Below are 26,867 nucleotides of genomic sequence, written 5' to 3'. Positions count from 1 at the left end.
AGGAAAAAAGTCTAAAAGAGAAATACTGCTAATGAAACAGATAAATCAATTTTGACATTTGAAAGATGATAATTCTGTTTCTAATTTAACTTTATTTTTTTACCAGAAAAATAACATTTTTTGTAACATATGCTGAAAGCAGCAAAACAAGAAATGCTGTCCAAGATTGGCACAGTTGACAAATATTTACTTGGGATGTGTTATAGTCAAGTTTTATACAACTGATGATTGGTGTTGAATATATATACAAATACAAACCCTATGAAATAATGTTATTTGATAAATTAATTTAAATTAATATTACACATTTACTTTTAAAAACATTTTTATTAATGTAAGTGTCTTAATATTTGTTGGTTAAAATTTAATCTAATAATATGATTTTTTTTTTTTATTACAGGCTCTTTTTTGACTCATTTGCATAATTCACTAGACAATGGCCTCATCACAATGATGTAATGATAATGAATATTCATAGTCAGGAAACTGCAGAAATGAAACCACAGCAAAAGCAACTTCTTGATAGGATATATATCTTCAGCATGTATATCCAGGTAGCGCCTGGATTACAATGCAGTGAGTCTTGCATGTGTAGCATCCTACTGGCTGACTGTCCACATTTGGACTCATTTGCATAATTTGCTGGACCATGGCTGCATCACAATGATGTATAATAATTAATATTTATTGTCAGACACTTACAACTACGAAAGTCAGGAAACTGCTGAAATGACACAGCAAAAGCAACTTCTTGATAGCACATTTCAACGGGATTGAAGGTAGCACATGGGTTTCACCAGAGCAAATTTCGCATGTGTAACATCCTAGCGCTTGGATAGGCGGACTGTCCAGATGTGGACCAACATTTTGAAAGTAAGTCCAGAATTGGACCAACGGTTAAATTACTTATATCACTAACTGCTTTGATGAACAGTTCATCTAATCATATCCATCTATTTCTGGTTTATTATTAAAATACTTTATGTTTTAAGAAATAAATATAAAAAATTATAAGAAAGCATAATACATACTTAAAGTATTTAAATGCATGCCATCATCAGGAACGGAAAAAATATCTATATTAACAAGCTTACAGGTATATGCACTAGTACCAAAAGTTAACCAATCAAAACATTACCTCTAGTAGGTAGAAAAAATAAAAGAAAAACAAAATAAACAAACAAAAAAATTAAGTTTACCCAGTACCATAACACTTTAAACTGATAACGTAGAAGTAGCTATGCTACCAGAATACTGTCCAAGATTGGCAAGATTGATAAATATTTACTTGGGATGTGTTATAGTCAAATTTTATACAACTGATGAATGGTGTTGAATAAATATAAATACAAATTTTTATATATGAAGTAATGTTATTTGAGAATTAATTTAAATTAATATTACACATTTACATTTAAAACCATTTTTATTAATGTAAGTCTTAATATTTGTTGGTTAAATTTTAAATCTAATAATGTCATTTTTTTTTTATTACAGCTCTTTGCTAGTTGACTCATTTGCATAATTCACTGGACCATGGCCTCATCAGAATGATGTAATGATAATGAATATTCATAGTCAGGAAACTGCAGAAATGACACCACAGCAAAAGCAACTTCTTGATAGGATATATCTTCAGCATGTATATCTAGGTAGCACCTGGATTACAATTCAGTGAGTCTTGCATGTGTAGCATCCTACTGGCTGACTGTCCAGATTTGGACTCATTTGCATAATTTGCTGGACCATGGCTGCATCACAATGATGTATAATGATAATTAATATTTATTGTCAGACACTTAAAACTACAGAAGTCAGGAAACTGCTGAAATGACACCACAGCAAAAGCAACTTCTAATAACATATATCTTCAGCGGCAGCAAATTTCGCATGTGTAACATCCTAGCGCTTGGATAGGCTGACTGTCCAGATGTGGACCAACATTTTAAAAGTAAGTCCAGAATTGGACCAACACTTAAGTTACTTATATCACTAACTGCCTTGACGAACAATTCATCTAATCATATCCATCTATTTAATGTATTTATTTATTTCTGGTTTATTATTAAAATACTTTAAATTGCATCAAAATTTACATAGATAAAACAATTCAATAGAAAACAGATACCCAAACATGATTTAAAACAATCAGAACAGCCCAACATAAATTAAGCTGAAATCATACCTAGTTTGCAATTATGTATCAAAAAATTATGAAAAAAATAATTTAATTAATTAGCTTAATAATTTGAATTGCTGCCATAAAATATTATGTAGATATTCACAACTTCATCTTGAGACCTCTTCAAAATCATGACTCTGCAATTAGTGATCATCGCTTTTGGGTGACCATAGATTTTACGACTTGTAAATCTATGATGTCAGACTTGTATTTTGACTTAATTTAATTTTAATGTCTAAACATGAAAAAAATTGGAAAATATGACCCAAATTTGATTTTTTTTTTGGTGTGTGTGTTTAGACGGCAAAAAATTACGGATGAATTTTCTGGCTGCCTTACCTCGACTTTAAATTTTTCATCAGACATAAAAATGGCCGACATGATATTCTCTTTGCTAGTATTGACATTATTCTACTTTTAAATAATTATTTTAAACTTATTGAAACCAATTGTGATAAAGAACTTAAACATAGTAAATAAATTAAGTAAATATATATAAAATGCATACTAATATTTTCAATCTGCATATAATTAATTATGTTGTGATACATACTTTAAATTGAATTATTTCACCAGATTTAGATATTTGTTTTGTGTAATTACATTTATTGCAAAGACAACCCAAACCAGTCACAATCGCAAAAAATGGGAGCTATGAAATGGTATAAAAAAATCATTTAAATCCGACATTTCCTTATAAAGTTAACGCGTTTCAACATACAGCTGTTTAAAGAACAATATTTGAGAAATCCGCTTTCAAAATATATTATTTCTGGCACTTCTAAGACAGAAACCATCAAATCTTTAAAAATTGTTGTTTTAACATTGAAAATGGCGAAAATACCATAAAATTAAAATATAATGCCAGCTAAAACTGGATTAAGTCATGCTTGGAATTTAATTATTGCCAAAGTATGATCACACTGCTGTAAGACCATTAAAAATAATAATAGAATCATGAAAGTTGTTTTAATAATCTAGCGGACCCATTTGGCTTGGCGAATCCCCAATTATTTTTTGCAGACCTAGGTTGGGAACCACTGTTCTATGTTTAATTAAAATTAATAAATTCGGGACACTACTCATCGGAATCTATTTGTATAATTCCACATTAGAAGGCCAAAACCACCAAAAATTTTATCCACTTGTATCTAAACTTGGGTTTCATTTTCAGAGCAGAAAGATATGTATAATTTGGTTCGAAGTGTAATTTTAGTCATTAATTCATATTCTCCAAAAACCACCGGTATATTTGAGCATATGATTCAAAATTTAAAAACAAAAAAAAATGTTCATTACCAAAAAAGTGATTAATATTTTTCTAAGAGCAAACCAATGTCCATAAACTCAGGTTTATTCTCTTACTAGTCATACACCTTTACCATTATCACTCAACAGTTTTCTTTGATCTTCGCTAGTTTTGTAGAAAACCTGGTAACGGAATTACATGGTAACGGAATTACATTGGGTCATAGGAATGCAATAAATAGAACTTAATTCACTATTACAAATTATATACTGCCCATATTCCTCCATAGCATTGATTCAGATTTATACTTATGTCCAGTGGAGCCTATTAAAATGACAAGGTGGCAGCAAATGACCTTAGCAACGGCCCTAGTAACCGTAAAGATAGTGATAAGCTGAATTTAGTGATGATGTTGATGATTGTGATGATGCAGATGAATTCATTCCTCCAAGTTGGGGTACAGGTCAAAATTAGCAGCTGGTGTACATAAAATGTGGCATTGTTGGGACACTATGCAGTATGTTTAAATAAATTTTATTTGACATTATAGGACATAAAAAGACCTTTCAAATGATACCACATATGTTTATTTTTAAAAAGGTATTTCTTTTTTATCATTTAATCTCATGGCATCCTACACAAAAAATGCAAATTCTGTGTGATAAAAATTCAAATTAATTTTTTAAAAGTGAATTAGAATCTATCTAATTGTGTTTTTATTGAATAATATGAAAATGAATTTATATTTCAGTACAAAACTGAAAAACTTCAGATTTGTTTATAGTTTGGTTTTCAAAAGTACATCAATCCAAAGGGTAACGATGTAACAACGGTGTCCCGATACTGTTACATCAGTGACATGAACACACACAGCCTGTTCTAACAGTTTGTAATAGAAATAACAGTCAAATTGGTATGAATGGTTGGGCTTTTAGATTGTCTTTACTAATTCTTTCACTCAATTTCTCTGCGAGCAAATCATCAACCCAAAAAACTGTTCCATTCTGAGAAACTGGGACACGGCGTCCCACTGTTACATCAGTGAATTTTTAAAATTTGTCCATATTTTTTTTAAAAGGACCCCAAACAAGAATCTTGTAGTTATCAATTAATAGTGACTTAGGCATAGCATCTCAAAAATACAACCAGTTTTAGGTTCCACCTATTAGTAAATATTTATTCTACATTTACTATATGGCCTCCCTGTTACATCGGTTTAATCAGAAAATAAATAAAGTCAATTTATTTTTCTTTATTAGGATATTTACAATTTTTGTTATAAGAAACACGATTACACGATTCAATAATTATTATAGCAAAATTTTGGAAAAACGAGTAAAATTAAATAACCCAGGGTACATAAAGAATATAGAGTAACAAGACATGGCGTCCCAGTTACATCGTTATTGTCAAGTAAGCTGTTTTCATGATCATGTCCATTTAATGGTGTTTATGTATTGTAAATTACACTAAAGCATACTACTACTACTTTACTACTCCAACCCACTTATGGTGAGTTTTAAAGGGAACAGACATTATTATTAAATAGCAACTAAAAATGTAACAATGAATACGACGTCCCTGTTACATCGGAAATACATTAATTAAAGGCCATTATCAACGAATAAGCTAACAATTTTTTGGGTTTTTTATTTTTGCACATAAAACTAATATGGGAAGATTTTTGTTTTTTCAATAATCTATGATACTAAGGTTACTAAAAAAGCCATTGGTTATCATTTTTTAGAAATTTGAAATTTTTATGTCTATGTCACACTTTGTGCCCCAACTCAGTAGAATTACCCAAAGGTCAGTGATGATGCTGGTGATAGTGATGAAGTTAAAGGAAGTAATCAAGCTCATGATGGTACAAGTAGTGTTGGGCCTACAGTCAAAAGTGATAATAAATTGTCCATAGATCCGACCTAAAGTAGGTGGTTGTTAAGTACTTTTGCCAGAAGAATGCCAACAAATTTGTTGGTCAGGTTCTTGAAAGTCACAATGACAAGTTTACCCTAAAGTTTGTTAAAATAATTGAATTTTGTTAATTTGTGTGGCCAATTGACGACATTCATAGATATAGTGGATAGATCTTGCATAGTACCGAGCTTTGTGAACCACATATGGATAGGCATTCTAGAATAGCCCTTTCGGATTATTGTGGGTACAGTAGGTGCGGGTGCAACAGATAATATTTCTGCCTACTGTAGTGTAGTTAAATCAGCTTAGAAGCATATGATGTAGTTCTATAAGTACAGTACACTAAATACTATCAACAAATTGTTTTTGGATAGTTTGATATTTTCTTCCACCTCCATGTTCTATCGGACATGTAACTCCATTATTGTGTCATGTAATTCCGTTTCCAAACAAAACCATACAAATACATTTAACCATAGATATATGAGCAGCAAAGTTTCTTAACAATTTAGCCACATCTTATGTCCAGACTATGATGCCAGTCATTGATGTTAGTTGGTTATAATATTCAGACAGAACATTGTGTACTTGAAAAAAATTGATAATTTCTGTGTAATTCTGTTAACAAAATAAAACTTGCAACAGCTAATACTGCCTATGCCTACTGCACTTGGTTAAAGTAGCTGAAAGCCCCATTCCCGGCAAAATTTCAGTTGTTAAGAAAAATCTAATTTTTGTATATTGTTATAAAGATTTGTAAATATAATATGGAATTGCTAGTTTAACTAAATTTAGACATTCCTAAGCATGAAAAAAATGTAATGTAAGACTGAAATTTGATTTTTTTTTTTTGTGTTCCACACAAAATATATATGCGGATGAATTTTTCATGTTTGATTTTGCGATAGGTCGTGCGAAGAAATATAGTAGGCGCCGAAAACATTAGCCTATCCAACACTGCTAGGCTAGGCCTAGCCTTACCTCGATTTAGGTTCTGTTATCACACATAAAAACGGCCGACATGATATTTTCCGTTGCTAGTATTGACACTTGTGAAATATAATATTTCATAGGAATTATTTCAAATTTGTTAAAAAACTGATTCTGACCGAGATTTTGACACTTAAACAAACATATCTCAGGCCTACTCGAATGACCATATTGTGCGAGATGCGAAATACAAAAACTAATCCCATTAGAGAGGGCGCACTTTATTGACTGCATAAAGTATACATAAAAGCGAGAGTATTCTAGCGGATGCGATCTACAACCTCCGAATTTGCCTAGTAATGAAGAATTCGTCGAGAAAACGCCATTTTTTTTATTCTTTTGCATAAAACTAAAATTTATGCCAATATTTTTCCATGATTTATAATAATTGGAGTAATGCATATGCTTCTTTTCTAAAAAAAAAAAAATCTGTTTTTAGCGAAATTTTGCCGGGAATGGGGCTTTAAAATCATATGAGGCTCTTCTACAAGTACACTAAAGATTATTTCCATTTCTTTTTTTGATGGTTTATATTTTATTCTAATCAGTAATCGGACATGTAATTCCAATACCAAACAAAACCAATCAAATACAAATAAACCATAAATATATGAGCAGCAATCTTTCATGAACAATTTAGCCACACCTTATGTCCAGACTGTGATACCAGTCATTAATGTTAATTGGTTATAATATTCAGACGGAATCTTATGTTCCGTGATCAAAATTAAAATTGAAAATTTCTGTGTAATTCTGTTACCAAACAAAACCAATCAAATACAAATAAACCATAAATATATGAGCAGCAAACTTTCATGAACAATTTAGCCACACCTGATGTCCAGACTGTGATACCAGTCACTAATGTTAATTGGTTATAATATTCAGACGGAATCTTATGTTCCGTGATCAAAATTAAAATTGAAAATTTCTGTGTAATTCCGTTACCGAAATAGAATTGTTCAAAATTTTAAAATATTGTTAGTTTTTTTTCCTAAGTATTACTGTTTGATATTGGTAGGTGTATGTATTCCTTACATCTATAACAGTTACTCTCCAATGCACGCCCTAATTTTCTGGGTTTGTCAAAGTAAATAAAAAAATGTTGTGATTTGTAATTCCGTTACCATGGAATTGCCCATTTACTAAGTCATGAAGCCTGTAATGTTTATTTAAAATCTTAGCCTGGAATGTGACTCAATATTTTTAAGCCACTTTGTTCGGCTTTTTAACAATTAAGATGTTGAGTTTGAATAGGTTACTTAATTGGACAAAAATCAAATACTTTATAACATTTCTACAGATTGCCTTTGATTGCTTACCAACTAAAAGAGTCCCTACAATTAACTGCCGGTAACTGCAAAACATGCAACTTGTTACCAAAATTTTGATTATGTCATAATTTACACCAGCCAATCAGAGAAATAGACTGGCAAAATATCGATATTACCATATTGCCGATCGCCGGCATAATAAACACTTCCTAAAAATATTATTTTAATTACGCAGAACAACTAAAATTTGCATGAAAAATGCAGGATTGTAAATGCTGCATAATACATTGGTTGTTCAGATTATGTCTACTTTTAAATAATTATAATTCGAACTCATTGAAACCAATTGTGATATAGAACTTGGACATAGTAAATAATTAAATTAAGTAAATATATGAATATAAAATGCATAATATCATTTTCATTCTGCATATAATTATGTTGTGATGCATGATTTAAAAACAACTCCACTCCCTAAGCCTCATAAAGTGACTTAGTTTATAAAGCATCATTCCATCCTTTAAGTGACAAGTGTACTTGCTGTTGGATGTGAAGGAAATAAAACAAAAAAAAAACAAAAAAAAAACAAAAAAAAATTTGAATTATTTGACCAAATTTAGATATTTTTTTTCTGCAATTACAATTGTGCAGCCCTCAAAATTAGGAAGAAATTATGTTGGCAAAAAGAAGGTGAAAATCGCCAGCGCTATGAAATTGACGCCAGTTATAACGTTCGTCGGCAGTTTTTAGTTTCTGCTACAGCCCTGAAATCAACCCATTCTTACCTGTTACAGCAGTCACCTAATCAAGTTGGAAAGCCTAGCCTATGTACTGATGTTCAAATTCACAACTACGTTTTGATAAAATAAAATTTAAACTAACTACAAATTCATAATGCCCAGAAAACCGAATTTCAAGCTAAATGCTAACCGAAATTTTTCCCAAAACCATTTCTATTCTTCCGTTAAGAAAATAATTTCGGAAAACCGGATTCCCCCTATTCCGAATTTTGAACGTTTTACTCGGTCGGGAACATAAATATTCCAAAACCAAATAAACAGTTAATAAACAATGATTTCCAGATGAAATAACGCAATAATCATCGCTGTCTATTAATTAACAACTAGGCCTAGTACAACACCATGTGAATGGCCCAGCGTACAGCTAGCTCAGTCCCAAAAGCATTGTCATAGAGATTATCTATTGATTAAAACAACACACCATTAGGCCTAAATGTTAAATTATGTGAAAGTTACTGTATGCCTTCCGTTGTTTATAAAGTGCATTATCGCCTTATGTAGGCCTAATATTTAAAAATCTATTCCAATCAATTCCTACAATGAAGACAGAACTAAAAGCAAGTTTCTACAACGGTTGACTTTTTTCAGTAGACTTTCCGGATTTGGATGTCGTAGATTCATCAGTGTAAATTACAAATGCATAGATTTACTTTTTCCTCAAAAACATGTTGCTAATTACTGAGGAAATTTGTAGATTTGACTGTAAAACAAAATCATGTGGGTTTCTTATTTGTTTTAATAAATCGGTTTAATTAAAAATTAATCAGTTTAGCCTGAACTTGTTCATGTCTGCAAGACATTTATGACCCACGAAAAAAATGAACCAATTAGCGGGCAGAGTTTAGGAGTTTACACGAAGAATGTGTTGTGTTTAGAAAAAAAAATGTCAGACCGAAAATGCATGTAAAAACAATATAAAAGCATGAAACACACAGTCCAGTTTGTTTTTATTCACATTTTACTCATAATACAACATAAAAGAAATAAATAACTTGCTTTAATTAAGAATATAGATCCTGCCGAGTCTACCATCACTGGTACTGCTACTATTACCAGTGTCAGTCTGGCTTAGCTTAGGCTAGGCCTAAAATCTTCACATCAGCGATTTAAATCCGACATTTCCTTATAAAGATAAAGTTACAGCTTTTCAAAAACAATATTTGAGAAATCAGCCTTTAAATTTAATTATTTTGGGCATTTCTAAGCAAGAAACCATCACTAAATCATTAAAAATTGTTGTTTTAACATTGAAAAGGAGAAAATAACAGCATAGCCATGATTTATATTATAAGATTATTAGTGCAATAAAATAGATTTTTAATAATTTGACATTTCAGCATGTTTTGACCATTATCTCTAATACACGATTTGCGATGAGTGACTGGTTTGGCTTTTTTTCCACATTTAATGTTGATAATTGAATAATACTAAATTAGCAATAAAACATTTTGATATTTATTGTGCATTTAAAATTCCTCATCCTGAATCTAATTACTTGGTCATTTATTTTGCAGTAGAAATTCCGAAGAAACTTGGACATTAATTGTTCCTTCTTTAACTGCAACGAGTCAACCTGCCCTGCTAGCCAGTATTACTTCCTCTACTGAATGGTGAGTGTGATGGCAAAAGTTTGTGAATGTTTAATATTATGAATTTCATGTCCATTGTAAATTGCATGTCCATTGCAAATTGCTTTGTGGGATAAATATGTACCCAAGAAAGTTTGTTTTACATATGAGTTTAATAGTCTATAATACTGTAGTAATAATAGTAATTGTTTTCCCCTGTAAGCATAGCAATTATTTTGGTTGTCATTATTACAGTACAACTTTATTTCCCTATTTCATAATTAAATTTTAATAAATAACTTTAAAATTAATAAATTTTTGTTTATGACATACAATTTAACTATAATAATAACAATATAGCAATGGTTTTAATATCTTCATTTAAAAATTAAATAAAATGTAATAACTAATCCAACCTAATACAATAATTTTCTTGTAAATCATAGACAAACAATAACAATTTTGAAAATATTAAATATTTAAAATTGCATTTATTTGGAAATTTGAAAATATATTCAGGCTATTTGGTAATAAATTAACTGTTAATGAATACAATTTGAATTTATTTAGGCTTTAAATTTTTTGGTTAGGTTCATTGCTTCATAAAAATACAGACTTCTGATACCATTTATATTATTATTAGCAGTAATTGACGTCACTGATGATCGAAACACCTAAATAATATATGTTAAAAACATTAATGTACGTCTGCACTTAATCATTAAGGCCCAAATTCAATATATATTTAGTACAGAGAAGCTGTAATGCTTTAAATTGTAATTTGGCAATAGTAAGTAAATTTCTTTATACAGTAGTGCCAATTCCAAATTGAATTACCAAAGACACCGAGCTATTGGCCTTAGTTACTGAGTAACACATAATGTTAATACAGTTTTTGATATGACCTCATTTGTTTAACATCCCATAGCAAATTTTGGTGCAACCCTTTCTGTAGAAATTTGATGAAAAGGTAATGTAAATTATTGTATGCTTTTAATTGCAAAATTCTTTGTGGCTTATTTTGCAGTGGACATTTCAATTGTTGATAACATTCCCATTAATTAATTGTTACTTATATAATTGTTTGTCAGTCAAGCTTTCAATTAAATTTATTGTATTGAATGTTAGTAAATTGTAAAAAGAATTGTTGGTAATTTTATATATTTTCCCTCTCCACTGGATATAAATATGTTAATTACAATTATATTCCTTTTCACTAGACCTGATTTATTGATTTGAATTTTAGTAAATTGGAAAAAAGAATTGTTGATAACTTTAAATATGTTCCCTCTGCTCTGTTAAGTTACTTTGCATACTGTTTTAATAATTATTTATGTTTTAATTGTTTGTTAATCAAGCTTTCAATTAAATTTATTGATTTGAATTGATAACTTTAAATATTTTCCCTCTGCTCTGGACTTAAAATATAAAAATATTCCCTTTCACTGGACTTATAAATTGATAACTTTAGATATTTTCTCTCTCCTCTCTGGACTTACAAATTGTTAAGGTCAAATCTTGAGTCAAAAGGTCAAAGTACATCAACATGTACAAATCTTTAAAATGATGGTAGATTTGGAATCCTTATTATATTTCCTTTCCAACAATACCAATTTTGTGATGATTGACCCAGACATTCCCAAGCTACAAGGGTTCAAAGTTAGGTGGCCACGCCCGTTTTTGCGTAAAATCTCAATTTTTGGTGGGCCATATCTCCCAAACCCCTCAACCGATTGACCTAAAATTTGAGATTTCGTGCTGCGAGATCACACTAAACAAGTACACCAAGTTTCATCAAAATCAAAAAATATGTGGTTAAATCCATTGGGTGATTTGACATGGAATGACCCACTTCCTAAAAATAATGGTTTAATTGTGCAGATGATATCTCAATGCAAAACAACAGAAGATTGCCTGGAAAATAGGGGTGCAGAATTGTCAATTCTGCATAATACATTGGTTGTTCAGATTATGTCTACTTTTAAATAATTATTTCAAACTTATTGAAACCAATTGTGATAAAGAACTTGGACATAGTAAATAATTAAATTAAGTAAGTATATAAATATAAAATGCAATATCATTTTCATTCTGCATTTTCATTTGACCAAATTTAGATATTTTTGTTCTGCAATTACATTTGTTCAGCCTTTCAAAATTAGGAAAGAAGTATGTTGGCAAAAATAAAATGAAAATCGCTGGCGCTATAAAATTGACGACGGTTATAACGTCAGCAGTTTTTAGTTTCTGCTACAGCCCTGAAATCAACCCATGCTGACCTGTTATGTTCAAATTCACAACTACGTTTTGATAAAATAAAATACTTTCAGAAAACTGGATTACCCCTATTCTGAATTCCGGATATTTTATTCAGTCTGGAACATTAAAATCAACTTCTATAAACCGAACAAACAGTTAATCGATTTCCAGACGAAATAACGCAATAATCATCGCTGTCTATTAATTAACAACTAGGCCTAGTACAACACCATGTGAATGGCCCGGCGTACAGCTAGCTCAGTCACAAAAGCATTGTCATAGAGATTATCTATTGATTAAAACAACACACCAGTAGGCCTAAATGTTAAATTATGTGAAAGTTACTCAGTTTACTGTACGCCTTCCGTTGTTTATAAAGTGCATTATCGCCTTATGTAGGCCTAATATTTAAAAATGTATTCCAATCAACTCCTACAATGAAGACAGAACTAAAAGCAAGTTTCTACAACGGTTGAATTTTTTCAGTAGACTTTCCGGATTTGGATGTCGTAGATTCATCAGTGTAAATTACAAATGCATAGATTTACTCTTTCCTCAAAAACATGTTGCTAATTACTGAGGAAATTTGTAGATTTTACTGTAAAACAAAATCATGTGGGTTTCTTATTTGTTTTAATAAATCGGTTTAATTAAAAATTAATCAGTTTAGCCTGAACTTGTTCATGTCTGCAAGACATTTATGACCCACGAAAAAAATGAACCAATTAGCGGGCAGAGTTTAGGAGTTTACACGAAGAATGTGTTGTGTTTAGAAAAAAAAATGTCAGACCGAAAATGCATGTGAAAACAATATAAAAGCATGAAACACACAGTCCAGTTTGTTTTTATTCACATTTTACTCATAATACAACATAAAAGAAATAAATAACTTGCTTTAATTAAGAATAAAGATCCTGCCGAGTCTACCATCACTGGTACTGCTACTATTACCAGTGTCAGCCTGGGTTAGCTTAGGCTAGGCCTAAAATCTTCACATCAGCGATTTAAATCCGACATTTTCTTATAAAGATAAAGTTATAGCTGTTCAAAAACAATATTTGAGAAATCAGCCTTTAAAGTTTATTATTTTGGGCATTTCTAAGCAAGAAACCATCACTAAATCATTAAAAATTGTTGTTTTACATTGAAAAGGAGAAAATAACAGCATAGCCATGATTTATATTATAAGATTATTATAGTGCAATAAAATAGATTTTTAATAATTTGACATTTCAGCATGTTTTGACCATTATCTCTAATACACAATTTGCAATGAGTGACTGGTTTGGCTTTTTTTTCCCACATTTAATGTTGGCAATTGAATAATACTAAACTAGCAATAAAACATTTTAATATTTATTGTGCATTTAAAATTCCTCATCCTGAATCTAATTACTTGGTCATTTATTTTGCAGTAGAAATTCCGAAGAAACTTGGACATTAATTGTTCCTTCTTTCTGCAACGAGTCAACCTGCCCTGCTCGCTCGCCAGCGTGTTGCTTCCTCTACTGAATTGTGAGTGTGATGGCAAAAGTTTGTGAATGTTTAATATTATGAATTTCATGTCCATTGTAAATTGAATGTCCATTGCAAATTGCTTTGTGGGATAAATATGTACCCAAGAAAGTTTGTTTTACATATGAGTTTAATAGTCTATAATACTGTAGTAATAATAGTAATTGTTTTCCCCTGTAAGCATAGCAATTATTTTGGTTGTCAGTATTACAGTACAACTTTATTTCCCTATTTCATAATTAAATTTTAATAAATAACTTTAAAATTAATAAATTTTTGTTTATGACATACAATTTAACTATAATAATAATAATATAGCAATGGTTTTAATATCTTCATTTAAAAATTAAATAAAATTTAATAACTAATCCAACCTAATACAATCAATAATTTTCTTGTAAATCATAGACAAACAATAAAAATTTTGAAAATATTAAATATTTAAAATTGCATTTATTTGAAATTTGAAAATATATTTAGGCTATTTGGTAATAAATTAACTGTTAATGAATACAATTTGAATTTACAGTATTTAGGCTTAAAATTTTACGGTTAGGTTCAGTTGTATTGTAACAATTGCTTCATAAAAATACAGACCATTTATATTAATGTTAGCAGGAATTGATGTCACTGATGATCGAAACACCTAAATAATATATGTTAAAAACATTAATGTACGTCTGCACTTAATCATTAAGGTCCAAATTCAATATATATTTAGTACAGAGAAGCTGTAATATTTTAAATTGTAACTTTGGCAATAGTAAGTAAATTTCTTTATACAGTAGTGCCAATTCCAAATTGAATTACCAAAGACACCGAGCTATTGGCCTTAGTTACTGAGTAACACATAATGTTAATACAGTTTTTGATATGGCCTCATTTGTTTAACATCCCATAGCCAATTTTGGTGCAACCCTTTCTGTAGAAATTTGATGAAAAGGTAATGTAAATTATTGTATGCTTTTAATTGCAAAATTTTTTGTGGCTTATTTTGCAATGGACATTTCAATTGTTGATAACGTTCCCATTACTTCACTTTGTTACTTATGTTTTAATAATTGTTTGTCAATCAAGCTTTCAATTAAATTTATTGTATTGAATGTTAGTAAATTGTAAAAAAAAATTGTTGATAATTTTATATATTTTCCCTTACACTGGACTTATAAATTGTTATTGTATTGAATGTTAGTATATTCCCTTTCACTAGACTTGAATTTTAGTAAATTGGAAAAAAGAATTGTTGATAACTTTAAATATGTTCCCTCTACTCCGGACTTAAAAATAAATATTTTACCTTTCACTGGACTTAGACAATGTTTTAATAATTATTTGTTTTAATTGTTTGTTAATCAAGCTTTCAATTAAATTTATTGATTTGAATTGATAACTTTAAATATTTTCCCTCTGCTCTGGACTTAAAATATATTCCCTTTCACTGGACTTATAAATTGTTAATTAGTAGTGTTGGTAACTTTAGATATTTTCTCTCCTCTCTGGACTTATAAATTGTTGTTACTTTTGCATACTGTTTTAATAATTGTTCTTCAATTAAGCTTACATTGTTATGTTCCAATAATTATTTCCCTTTCCATTAGGAAGAATTGAAATAAATATTCATTGTATTTAATTTATTCCTTCTTGTTATTGAAATATTCATTGTATTTAATTCAGTGTTTCCTCTTGCTTATTCATTGTGTTCAATTGTAAAAAAGAATTGAAATAAATAAATATTCATTGTATTGAATTATTTCCTCTTGTTTATTCATTGTATTCAATTGTAAAAAGGATTGAAATAAATAAATATTCATTGTATTTAATGAAGTATTTGAGCCAGCAGCAGGATGGTAAAAAAAAAAAAAGCGCCCTCGAATAAAAAAGGCCCTAAATATGACTAAGTTATTTGGCCACAAAAATCTTGGGATTCCTGGTAAAAATAGTGAAGAAAAGCGCCCTCTAATAGCCTTTTCAATCCAAAGTTTTTTGGTGTCCCTTAATTGTCAATGGCAATGAGAAGCGCCCTCTAAAAGCCAAGTTAAAATTGAAACCACTGAGAAACTGGCTATTAGAGGACGCACTCTACCTTCACTATAATAGAATTAATGACAAATAAAAGACATCCAAAAACATTGAAATGAAATGGCTATTGAGGGCGCTTTTCAGCACCACAGGGAGCCCCTCTATTAAAGTCTGGCTCTGCAGGAAAACATTTTTTGATAATGTAGAACTGCTTTTTCTGTTAGACATAAAAAAAGTTGGCGGTTATTCTACTTTTCATTCAATTTATTCGAAATTCATATAACAAATTTCAAGGATAAAAACACAAAGTAACTCAAAGTCAAACTTATTTCCATTGTGGTCCTTCTACAACCTATCAAAAATTGTTTTCCTCTGGAGTCATACTAAACATCAATTTTAGGAGACCCTAGAAATTGGCTTTCTATTATAGCGCACTCTGCAGCACGACTTTTAATAGAAATTTAAGGGACATGGGAAAAATTAAGCCTTTTTTATTCGAGGGCGCTTTTTTCATCTTACCTGCATCTATCAGTAGTCCTCAAACTTGCATCAGTCGTCCTCAAACTTGAACATCAAAGAAAAATCAAAACAGCACTACTTGTATTTTTTATTAACATCATAACCAAATTCATTACATACTGTAAATTATTAGGCATTATCAATTCATTATACAGAAAATTAAATGCTGTGCTAGGCCCTGTATTAATAAATTATAGTAGTTTTCTGGTTCCTCTTTGATTGTAATAAGACTGTAAATTCATTTTTTGTACAATATAATCAGTTTTTGAGAATGAAGTAAGTTGTCTTGATGCTGCAATAACATTACATAAATAATAAAATCACTGTATGTTTTCCTTCACCAATTCATTATACAATAAATTAACAGCTCTGCCAGGCCTATATTAATAAATTATAATAGTTTTCTGGTTTCTTTTTGATTGTAATAAGATTGCAAGTTCGTGTCTTCAGTACAATATAATCAGTTTCCAAGAATGAAGCAAGTCTTGATGCTGCACTAACATTTCATAAATAACACAATCGCCGCATTCACCAGAATTAGGCCGTCGCAGTATTCAGCAACGTGTTCAAACTAAACATCAGTATTCTTTTCTGTCTTGCAATAGGCACCACAAATTACAGTAAATTAACTAAAGTTCAAATGCCGATATTTTGCTGTACTTTTCCTGTCTTGCAACTCTAATGCTGTATCTGCCAAAAATATAATTTAAAAAGAATTAAACACAAACACAATAATACAATATAATTATAATTTCATATGAAGCTTCAGTATATACTTACAGTACTGTTAATTCTTTGATATATCTCAAAGTTACTTGTATCTTGCAGAAAAATTTCTCTGTCCTGAACAAAACAAAAAAATTACAGATGTTTTTTAGTATCAGCATATTGAATGCTCATTATTACCATTAAAAATGTGATATTTTTATTGTTATTTATCCAGTATAGAAGTCAGGGGACACACTGTCAAGTTAATGATTTGTATGTTATTGCAAAAAGAGCAAGTTATTTATTTTTTTTTTTTTTATCATTTTCTGGGACAATATGTCTTTAAACTTTAATCAAAACCTGGTCATCATAATTTCAAACCTCATGTTAACATATAAGCGAAAAAAAATTGTAACTGGCTCTGTCAACGCCTGCCGTTTGTCGCCAATTTTTCTAATTTCGCAGAAGCAACCAAAACGTATAAGAATTAGAAAAGCATATAAAGGTATATGAAGTGCAGCTATAGAACTTTTGATGGAATGGAATGTTATCGAAACCAGTGGCTTTATTGATGTCTAAATATGAAATTATTTCTAGAACTTCATCAGAGGTAATCGGTTCAGAGGTAATCGGCTCACCCAAAATCGGAAAACACATGACACACAAACTAACTCATATGGTTAGGCATAATGGGCATTTTATACACTTTCAAGTTACAAATATTTTATTATAATACCAGTACTTGCCTTTAGTAGCTTTGTTGATATACATCACAGCAATACTTATGAACACGTCAAATTATTGAGGTTTCTGCTATACTGCCGTTATTTCACATTGTTACTCTTGCATTGCAATGTCTACACAGGCGGTGCTTCCAGAATATTAAGTGAAAATGGCTGCAAGAACGCTGAAGCATGTACTATAAAAAATAAGCAACTATAAAAAAAATTAAAAAAATATTTATTTGTCTATGAAATTATTTCCAGAACTTCATCAGAGGTAATTGGTTCAAGAAAAAAGAAAAGATTTTTAACAAGGTTCACCCAAAATCGAAGAACACACGACACAGAAACTAACTTGTATTGTTAGGCATAACAGGCATTTGAACAATTTTCAAGTTATTATCAAGTTTATTATATGTGCCTTAGTAGTTTTGTTGATATATGTCATACATCACCTATGAACACATCAAATTATCAAGGTTTTTGCTAGAATACAGCCTATTGTAGTCACTCTTGCATTGTAATAAGAAGCCCATGGGCTTCTTTTCGAGGCTGATTTTGCAAACTAAAGAGTTGGCTTCAATTCAAATCTAGTGATTGATATTTTGAAAGTAAACGCTAATAGAATGAGGTGTTCTGCTGTGATAAATATAAAGAATAGATGATTTAAGAACATATAATTCATGTAATTTATAATTAATAATTGCTTTTTGCACCTCTAATTGTTTTGCTTGAGTATTAATGTATTTTTAATAATAATTCATGTCTGTACTCACTAAAGTATTGTTTTGTCGATGACAGATACAAGATCAAAGGACTGTACCTTGAAACGTGTGGAGTTGAGTGTGCTTATGTTTAAAGTTTAGGCCTAATAATATACAAAGATGAGGGAGAAAACAAAATAAGAACAGGGAAATGAAATGAAGATAATGGAGGAAAAAAAGGACACTACTGTAGGAACAACTTTTTCCAAGTTCTGAAAACTAAAAAATTCATAAGAATGCGTTATTTAATGTGGCCCTGGATAGAAATTAATTGACAAGCGGCCCTATAAAATCACAATACAACTGTTCTTGTCGAAATTGCCCAGCTTTGTCCGACAATATTTAGACCCCACCCTGCATACACACACTACAAAGAAAACTAACTCCTATTGTTAGGTGTAATGGGCATTTGATAAACTTTCAAGTTATAAATATTTTATTAACACTTGCCTTTAGTAGTTTTGTTGATATATACATCACAGAAATACACGTCTATCAACACATCAAATTATCGAGGTTTCCGCTAGAATGCAGCTTATTGAATATATCCACCGTTATTTCATGTGATCACACTGGCATTGCAATTTCTACACAGGTGGTACACATGCTTTTGGAAATTACTTTCCGTAGTGCATACAAGTATATAAAAATGTATACTAATCACATCAAGTATCCTTTTCGAAACAAGCGTTTTTGAAAATTCGCCCGTCTGAGTCCGTTTCCACATCAGAGGTAATTGGTTCAAGAAAAAAGAAAAGATTTTTAACAAGGTTCACCCAAAATCGAAGAACACACGACACAGAAACTAACTTGTATTGTTAGGCATAACAGGCATTTGAACAATTTTCAAGTTATTATCAAGTTTATTATATGTGCCTTAGTAGTTTTGTTGATATATGTCATACATCACCTATGAACACATCAAATTATCAAGGTTTTTGCTAGAATACAGCCTATTGACTGTATTGACTCCTATTGTTAGGTGTAATGGGCATTTGATAAACTTTCAAGTTATAAATATTTTATTAATACTTGCCTTTAGTAGTTTTGTTGATATACATCACAGAAATACACATCTATCAACGCATCTAATTATTGAGGTTTCCGCTAGAATGCATCCTATTGACTATATCCACCGTTATTTCACGTGGTCCCGCTGGCATTGCAATTTCTACACAGGTGGTACACATGCTTTTGGAAATTACTTTCCGTAGTGCATACAAGTATATAAAAATGTATACTAATCACATCAAGTATCCTTTTCGAAACAAGCGTTTTCGAAATTTGCCCGTCTGAGTCCGTTTCCACCTGGCCAAAAACAAAACAATTGTGAGAACTAATACTACGAATGTCAACAGAAATTTCATTCCATATTTTTGCCAATTCAAAACCAATTCAAATTTTATCAAAGAAATATGAGGTGGAATAGCTAAATGATACGGGTTGTTGAATACTATGAGAATGATCAGTTAAAATTTAATTGAAATTTTGAAGAGTTCGGTTATGATAAATATTAGAAATAAATTTGAGAACATGTAATCTACAGTATGTAACTTTATAAAAATTGAAAATTTTAATTTTAGTGATGCACAAATGTGCATCACTAAAGGGGGTTTTTTTAGTTTGGAACAAAATATCATAATCTGAGTAACATTCCATTTTCCTAATTTTTGTTATTTCTGAAATTTGGAGCGTACAAGGCAAAAACTTGTCAGATTTAATGCCAAGAAAATTAATGGAGGAACTTTAATTATCTCAATATGTCTATTTTTGGATTGAAAAATCATGGTAGTTTTTTTCCAGCATTAATTGTCAATTTGTTTGAATTGCACCAGCCAACAACATTTTAAAAGTGTTAATAGACGACAAATCAATAAAAATGAAATGAAATTTTTCGGCAGCAAACAAACGAAGTTGAAATAACTGGTAGAGTTGGGAAAATCATTGATAAAAATTAAAAACAAAAGGGGATCAGGGACTGAGCTATAAGGCACATAAATCATTAGTAAAAGAACAAGATGAAACAAAATGGTTTTCAATTACTGAGAAAATTCAATTTCAATTTTTCAATTTAATGAACATTTATTCGAACAATTATTTAAACATGTATGGAAATTATACAAATCAAAGTTACAGTATACATAGAAAATGGTCAAGAAACGATATAGAAACTCTTACGAGTCCGTCACTCTTAACTAACCGATTATTCTAGATTTACAATAAGTTGAATAAATAAATTAAGACAAAAATAACGGAAGCAGGAGATAATAAAGTAAAAAATATTCCCCCCCCCCCCCAAGCATTTGGGGACTTCACGAGTATTTGGTACGATAACATGTCAAGTAGGGCAAAACATCACTCCTATGGTATTTTTCTGACGCAAACTCACATCAGAATATTAATTGAAAATTATATATACAGGTATGTGGTAAGTTGAATTAAGTAAATGGATCTGAACCATATTTAATAAATACATTTTCTTTAACTGCTGCTATAAAATGATTTCTGCATGTAATATTTCTAGTGACTAAGAAAAAATCATTCCATAATTTAACACCATTAAATGAAATTCTTTATTGCCCTAAATTAATACGATGTTTGGGCAAGGCAAAGTTAATTTGAAAAAAAAACCTCAAATTAAAGCTTTTGTTCACAATACAACTGTTCTCGTCAAAATTGCCCAGCTCTGTCCGAGAATATTTATACCCCACCATACACACTACAAAGAAACTAACTCGTATTGTTAAGTGTAACGGGCATTTCATAAACTTTCAAGTTAATAATAAGATTTGTAAAGCGCACATATCCACTGCAGTAGTGCTCAAATTACAAAGATTTTATTATAATGCTTACCTTAGCAGATTTGTGATATATATATATATACATCACAGAAATACCTCTGAACACATCAAATTATTGAGGTTTCTGCTAGAATACAGCCTATTGACTATATCCACCATTATTTTACGTGGTCACTCTTGCATTGCAATGTCTACACAGGTGGTGCATCCAGAATAAGTGAAAATGGCCGCAAGAACGCTGAAGCACATATTATCTGTGTACTATAAAAAATAAGAAAATATTTGTTTGTCTAACATGCTTTTGAAAATTACTTTCCTTTAGCGCGTACAACTATATAAAAATGCATACAAATGTAACCAAAAACTATAATCTAGTAATGTAAGTATGTAGTAACACCAACAAACTAGAAAATACAATGAAGCAAAAAATGGCAGATATTCCGAGTCTCGAACGTTACTCTTGTGGATTCAACTTGCGTTTTGGTGGAATACCTGAAGGTAATAAAGAAGAGAATGCTCATAAGACAATCAAGGATTTTATTTCTAATGAATGTGGACGTTGAAATGGCATATCACACGGGTAAACCACCAAAAGCGCCTAATGACAAGCCGAGACATATTATAGCTAAATTTGTATATAGACCAGAAAGACAAGTCCTTAAGCGTGCAAGATCTCAACTTTAAAAAATCAAACAATTTGTGATACAGGATCTGCCCGCCGCCAATATCAAGAAAAAGCCATCGTTAAGATAAATAATGCAGAAATCGTTATTTAAAAATGGTAACCTGTACATAAATGGCGAACTATATCATGATTAATAACTTAACATGAGTGATTAACGTAACATTTAAATTAAAGGAACACATGGAAATTGGTTTATGTGATTGTTTTTATAAATAAGGTGGTTTTAAACCTATCTGTTCACTCATTTTAATCACGATACCTCCGTACCATCAGTAATTGTTTTTCAAAAGATAATAGTTGTATATATTATTCTAATTCCAAGACTATTGTTATTGCTGATAAATACATCTATGATTGCATCATTGATACGAAAGTATGTTTATTATTATTGTTTGTTTAGTATTATTATTATCACTATTATTAACATTATTACTGGTATCACTCGTATTACAGCTTCTTACAATAATAAATGTCATTTATTGATGATATTAATGAATTCAGTACTAAATCTACCAAATATTACTGCACTGAAGTTTTTAAATCTAATTATAATATGCCTACTTTATGAACAGGAAACAATTTTTCTATTTTACATTTGAATTGTTTCAGCATTGTAAATAAATTTAATGTCATTTCCAATTAGATTTTTTCACTAAATTTTAAATTTTCAGTTATTGCTCTTACAGAAACGTGGCTTACAAATAATGACTGTAGGATTATATCAATTACCCAATTATTCATTTATTCATAAAGATAGGTTGGGAAACAAGGAGACGGAGTTGCATTTTATATATCTGAAAACCTATGTTACACATCACATGATCATCTATCAGCAAAAATTATGAGTGCAGAATCACTTTTTATTGAGATTAATATTGAAAATAATAAATCAGTCATATGTGGGGTTATATACAGAATTTAATGAAGAGCTGTCATTAGTGATGCAATTAATTAATAGAGAAAAAACAGACTTACTTTACAGTGACTTTAATATAGGTCTCCTTCATAAACGCAGTGTGTAGTGATATTCAGTGTTACGTGGACAGTATTCTCTCCAACTCGTTCCAACCGCTAATCATTAGACCTACGAGGCCATGTGATAGCTCAGCCACAATCATTGATAACATCTACTAATTCAAATCCTATGTATATAAAAGCAGGCATATTAATAACAGAAATCTCTGACCATTTCCCTATATTTTCCATCAATAAATACAAAAACTATAAAAAAACAGAACAAAAAACATATACAGTTATATAAACTTTAATAATTTTCAATACAACACCAAAAGGAAAACGTATTGATTAGAAATGACACAAATATGGCAATATTTTAACTACAGCAAATCTTAAAAGTTAAGATTAGGGAAAACCAAATAGCATTGCCCTTGATAACTGAAGCTATAGCTATATCAATTCAATTTTTACGGTAAATATGCTGTAAGAAAAAAACCAACAAACAATAATAAAGTAAAGTACACCATATACCGAAACAAATTACTATTCACAATTAGAATGCGGAAGAAACAATATTATTTTGACCTACCGTGACAAATATAAAGAATATATTTAAGAACATATAATTCATGTAATTATAATTAATAATTGCTTTTTGCACCTCTAATTGTTTTGCTTGAGTATTTCTGTATTTTTAATAATAATAATTCATGGCTCTACTCACTATCTAGTATTGTTTTGTCGATGACAAATACAAGATCAAAGGACTTATTACGTATTGTTAGGTGTAACAAGCATTTGATAAACTTTAAAATTACAAATATTTCATTATAATATTATTAATAGTTGATATATACATCACGAAAGTATCCATGAACACATCAAATTATCAAGTTTTCTGCTAGAATACCGGTACTGCCTATTGACTATATTCCCCGTCACTCTGGCGTGGTAATGTCTACACAAGTGGTGCATCCAGAATATTAGGTGAAAATGGCCGCAACTACGCTGAAGCATGTACTATTCATGTACTATAAAAAGTATGTAAATATTTAATTGTCTAACATGCTTTTGGAAATTACTTTCCGTTATTTTCTGTTATATACAAGTATATAAAAATGCATGCCGTACTAATCACATCAGCAGTCCTTTTTTTCGAAACAAGCCAGCGTTCGTCCACCCGAGTCTGTTTCCACCATGCCATGTACACCTACAAAGAAGCTAACATGTATTGTTAGTAAAGGAACATCTAAAAAAAATACAAGTTACAATTGCTTTTCTTTAACACACAACAATACTTAGGCCTACCTTAGTGGTTTTGTTGATATGTATCACAATTATACACTATAATCATATATAATAAAAAGTATAGCCGTGTTCTGTACAGTATAGAATATAAAGTAAATAACAGCAGCACTTTTGAGACTAACAATATATTATAACAATATATAATCATAAAAAAATTGCGTCTTTTTGCTAAAATACAGCTTGTCGACTATCCGTCATCAACTCATATCATGTGGTTCTCTGGAATTGCAAAATTTACGATCTGCTACACAGGTGGGTGCGTCCAGGATTTTAGGTGAATATGGCCACATAATCATTAAGTTTAAAATAAATACTGTAATATTTTCCAAGGGTATAAACAGAGATTATATTTGGCTTTGGCGTAAATGCATTGTTGGAATTACTTTTGATATTTTCAGTACATCCATGTTATATTTTAGACTACAAGAGACAAGTATAAATAAGGAACACGCACCTTTTGTCTTGGGATGCAAGGTGCTGGCGCTGTTACCATAGCCTTTTGATTCGTAATCAAACCAGCACAAAGTGCAATCTCCTCTACTTCCAGGGGACTATTTCTAGTCATGCTTGCAATTTAATGCCCATACAGATTATTATATTGAGTGACATGTCATCCTATCCATTTACACTTGGTGGTGAGAGACAAATGCACAGTAGTTCAGTTCAATTCAATTCAATCTTTATTAATTTCGAAGGCTCGAACCTCCAACCTCAAAGTTAGGAGAATGAAGTAAATTGAAAGACAGAAAAGGGGGGATTGGAATGAAAAACAAAACAATTGCGAGAACTAATACTACAAATGTCAAGAGAAATTTCATTCCATATTTTTGCCCGTTCAAAACCAATACAAACTTTACCAAAGAAATACAAGGTTGTGGAATAGCTACAGTATATTAATTATACGGGTTGTTGAATCTGGTACCATGAGAATGATCAACAGTTAAAATGTAATTCTAATTTTGAAGAGTTTGGTTATGATAAATATTAGGAATAAATTTGAGAACATGTAATCTATGTAACTTAAAAATATCTAAAATTTTAAGTTCATAAAACAAAGGGGATAAATGTGCATCACTAAAGGGGTATTTTTTTGGAACAAATTATTGTAATCTAAATAACATTCCAGTTTGTTTCCTAATTTTTGTTGTTATTTCTTAAATTTGGAGCGTTTATGTTCAAGTGAAAACATTTTTGTGATTCAAGTTTTTCTGTTTGAAAATAAAGTATTATTATATAATGATATAAGTTTATAGTTATCACATATCACATATCACATTCGATTGTGGGCGAACCTTGTTAAAAATCCTTTTTTTTTTCTTAAACCAATTACTTCTGATTAAGTTCTGGAAATATTTTCATATTTAGAACCGGATCCATAATCAAATCAGTACAAAGTGCAACTTCCTCCTAATCCCGGGAAGTATTCCTAGTCGTGCGTACAATTTAATGTCGATACAGACTAATATCCGCAATGCCACATCATCCTACCAGGTACCCATTTATACCTGGGTGCAAACGCAAGTGCCTTGCACAAGGACACAAGCTATATATCGTATATGAGGCGCAGCTATAGAAATTAATTTTGATGGAAGGAATGTTATCAAAACCAGTGGCTTTATTGATGTCTAAATATGAAATTATTTACAGTACTTCATCAGAGGTAATCGGTTCAAGAAAAAAAAAAAGGATTTTTAACAAGGTTCACCCAAAATCGAAGAATAAGATCAGGACGTGTTAATATTTTTTGTTAAATTAGAACCAATTTTAGTAAATTATTTATTCAATTTATTAACAATAGATGATGTATTGGTAAAATCATATGTACAGAAGTAGAACAGATATTTTCTCGGGTAAATTGTTTGTAGTACTTTTACCTCCCAGTAATCAATTGTCTGCCAGGTTTTGAAAGAATTGTTTTGGAAAATAGATCATGATACAGTAATTTCTGTACTTTTCAAATTATTGTCAACAAAAACATTTATAACAACATAATTGACAAAGGGTGATAAGGTATAGTTAAATAAAAATAATCTAAGCTTAGCACCTTCCTGATGAAAAAAAATACAAACCAATTATTTTGGATTTACAATAAGTTGAATCAATTATTAATTACGACGAACAACAACGGAAGCAGAAGATAAAAAAGTAACAAATATTATAATTTAAAAAAAATAAAATTGAAAATTATGTATATGTGAAGTTGAATTAAGTAAATGGATCTCAAACATATTTAATAAATACATTTTCTTTAACTGCTGCTATAAAATGATTTCTGCATGTAATATTTCTAGAAACAAAGTCACTGAAAAAATAGGGGCGGAAAAACAAAAAGAAAAACAAAGAAGTTTTTTTTTTTTTAACTTTTTTCTTTACAAATTAAAAAAAAAATGCGAGTGAATTTATATTTATTTTTTGCCAGATGCCCTACAAGTTAGCCTAAAGTTGTTGTCAGATGTAGGATGTTCTTCTAGGCCTCTGTGGGTTATTTTTATTCCATCTGAGTATTTTTTAAAAAATATATATTAATAAAAACAACTTTTTCTACCCGCCCCTATTTATAATTTTTAAAAAAAGAAGGGCAAACAAACAATCGGTTTTATTTGGCCTAATTAAACACCATTAAATGA

General features: G+C 30.3%; 2 long non-coding RNA genes across 2 annotated transcripts in view; one reads left to right on the top strand and one right to left on the bottom strand.

Moving 5' to 3' along the window:
• LOC117119670 overlaps positions 1 to 10,342 on the top strand; it is a 20,198-nt gene extending 9,856 nt beyond the window's left edge. Inside the window, exons 3-5 of the long non-coding RNA XR_004447223.1 lie at positions 401 to 873; positions 1,498 to 1,951; positions 9,930 to 10,342. This is a non-coding gene — a long non-coding RNA (uncharacterized LOC117119670). The remainder of the gene's footprint in view (positions 1 to 400; positions 874 to 1,497; positions 1,952 to 9,929) is intronic.
• A 6,019-nt stretch (positions 10,343 to 16,361) lies between these two features.
• Positions 16,362 to 17,134, bottom strand: LOC117119674. Its single transcript, XR_004447225.1, has 2 exons — positions 17,076 to 17,134; positions 16,362 to 16,985 (listed from the first exon to the last, which is right to left on the bottom strand). It is a non-coding gene; the product is annotated as an uncharacterized LOC117119674 (long non-coding RNA).
• Between the last annotated feature and the right edge of the window lie 9,733 nt (positions 17,135 to 26,867).

This window comes from Anneissia japonica, unplaced genomic scaffold (genome assembly GCF_011630105.1).
Source record: "Anneissia japonica isolate Jap-2015-1 unplaced genomic scaffold, ASM1163010v1 scaffold832_len162442_cov175, whole genome shotgun sequence".
NCBI lineage: Eukaryota > Metazoa > Echinodermata > Crinoidea > Comatulida > Comatulidae > Anneissia > Anneissia japonica.
Note: the sequence above shows the minus strand (reverse complement) of the source record. Positions and strands in the feature narration are given on the sequence as shown.